Source organism: Nycticebus coucang, chromosome 21, assembly GCF_027406575.1.
Source record: "Nycticebus coucang isolate mNycCou1 chromosome 21, mNycCou1.pri, whole genome shotgun sequence".
Lineage (NCBI taxonomy): Eukaryota > Metazoa > Chordata > Mammalia > Primates > Lorisidae > Nycticebus > Nycticebus coucang.
In genome coordinates, this window is record NC_069800.1 from 33,019,746 (window position 1) to 33,022,310 (window position 2,565).

The 2,565-nt window shown below is 45.0% G+C and overlaps 1 pseudogene; it reads right to left on the reverse strand.

The window, feature by feature from the left end:
* Positions 1-873: 873 nt before the first annotated feature.
* LOC128573484 (T-complex protein 11 X-linked protein 2-like) lies at positions 874-2,365 on the reverse strand (annotated as a pseudogene).
* Between the last annotated feature and the right edge of the window lie 200 nt (positions 2,366-2,565).

The window sequence follows — 2,565 nt, forward strand, 5'->3', positions numbered from 1 at the left end:
GGGAGGGGACAGCATCCCAGAGAGGTGGGACATCCTGTGCAAAGTCCAACTTTTAATAACATGGATTATTTTTGCCTGTTTTTATATTTTTCATGAATGGAGTCATACAGTACAAGCTCTTTTGTTTTGGGCTCTTCTTCATCCAACATTTTGTCTGCAGTAGTAAATAATTCATTCCCATTATTATATCCCAGTGTGTAAATATACCCCAATGTGTTCATCCATTCTGCCATTGTGGGCACTGGGGTCATTTTCAGTTTGTGACTTTTACAAATAGAGCTACCCCAGCAGTGTTTTTACAAAAGGGTTAGATGTGATGTCCCCAGGTCATTTGCCCAGTAGTTCTGAAAATCAATTGTGTGAAACCAATAAGCCAGAGCAGTGGCTCTCACGTGTTAGCGCCCCAGGATCCCAGCAGGGCCGATTTAAGCAAACTGTGGGTCCACCCTATGAGCATCTGGTTTAGTAAGTCCACACATTTGCATTACTCTCAAGCTTCCCAGAAGATGCTCAAGCTGCTGGTCCAAGCCCCACACTTTTGAAAACCACTGTGCTAGAGATAATTGCAAAGCTTTGCCTCTCTGGGGCCCATTATTCTCAAAATCACACCAACTATGATGAATAGCACAGGGAGCCTCCAACAATTCCTAACGCTCAGACTTATTTCTTTTTTTCTTTTTTTCTTGCAGCTCAGAAGTTTATTAACGAAGGGGGTTGGGTCAGCTGGTGTTTACATGCTGACCCCTGCAGCCCTGTATCCCGGCTGTAGTGAGGAAGATGGCTGGCTTCTCTGCTGGCCACAGGTGATATCATCTCAGGAAAATGCTGAGCCCTCTCTCCTGGGTCCCTGTTGCCATGTGGAGTCCAGCACTATCAGATAGGTTCCACTTCTGTTTCTTGTGCTTGAGCTAGAGAATCGACATTTTTTAGGATCTCAGCATAGTATGGGCCAAATACCTGCTGATTATGATGCATCGGCTTGACAAACTTCTGGCCTAGTTCTGTCAACTTTCCTTCGATGTGATTAAGGCCTTCAGGGAAGTGTAGCAGAGACTCCTGCATGCCACGAACCAAACAGCATTTGAGAAACAAAAGGAGGCACTGATCAATACTACGGACACGGTTTTCTTTCTTGGTGATGTTCTGGAGTTGTCCTATAAGACGTACTGTGTTTTCACTGCTTAGGGCAGTAAAGCCCAGGTCCTTGAGGCCACAATGAATTTCCTGAGACACCTGTTCACTCACATTCAACATAGCTTCTTCAGGCTTGGAGTTAAATTCCTCAGTCACAGCCTTGGTTATGCATTTCAGTTTATCCACAAATCCAGGTGATTTGAATAAAATTGAACCAGAGAAACTTCTAGCCACTAGTAAGACTGAGGCCAATATAGTCAAGTGGCGAAATGGGACCCCATTTCCTGGACCTGGATTCTGTCCATCAGCAGAGTCTCAGGGAATTCTTCATTTTCAGGATCCCAGAGGAGGAGATTCAGGTAGCCCTGGTATAGCACCATTATGGGATTGGGAGGATCTGAATTCTTAGCTGCCTTGTCTGGAGGTGAACAGGCCATGCTGGAGGAGCTGGGGATGTCAGGAGAATTCAGACACGGTGTAATGAGGTCTGTGGCTGCTTTGGTTAGCCATTTCTTGGTGTAATCAAGGAGATTGGGTTGTTTGTCAAGGAGTTCCTGGAATTTAGCTCTTTCATACTGGATGGAATATTCCTGCAGGTAGGGTCGAATGCTCTGGATGGTATAGTTCGCCATGTCCATTTTCATTAGGCCCAGAACATGGAAGCTGCCCCTCAGGATCTGTTATGCTCTGTAGTTTCTTTACTGCTTCATCTCGAACTGGTGCACATAGCAGGGTCATCAAACTAAGAATGTAGTTAGAGAGACGAGAGACATCTAGGGCTCCAGGTTCTGCTTCTTGCTTGAGGAGATCCATGTCCAGAACTGCTTTAATCTCATTTTTTAGGCGGATGTGGTGTGGTAATGGCAGTGATAGCAAAACCTCCTTAACTTCTGTCATAAGTTCAAGAGCACAAGTGAATTCGGGAGGATTACTCAAGAGTTGTTATCTTAAATGGTCCCAAAAAAACATTGTACAATGTCTCCATGAACCTGTCTTCCAGACTGTTTGGAGATAAAACATTCTCTTCCATGTAGAAATCTTGGTTTACCATGATTTCATGAGCAATGCTCATCCTGGAAACTTCGTTAATTGTTTCTATTAGACGAGGAGAGTGGTTATTTAAACAGAAGTCTTCCTCTTCTTGGTTCTTCTCTGATGTTTCAGAATTATGGGCTCCACACTTTGCTTCATTGGGATCATTTTGGAGTACAGTTTTCTCACTCTTGGGCATCTTGATGTTATCTCTTCCTCTGTTCTGGACCGGCTGCCCCGTGGCTGAGTCTGCTCAGACTTATTTCAAATCTCTCCAACTTGGCTGGGCATGCTGGCTCACACCTATAATCCTAGCACTCTGGGAGGCCAAGGCAGGTGGATTACTTGAGCTCAGGAGCTCAAGACCAGCCTGAGCAAAGCAAGACCCCCATCTCTCCT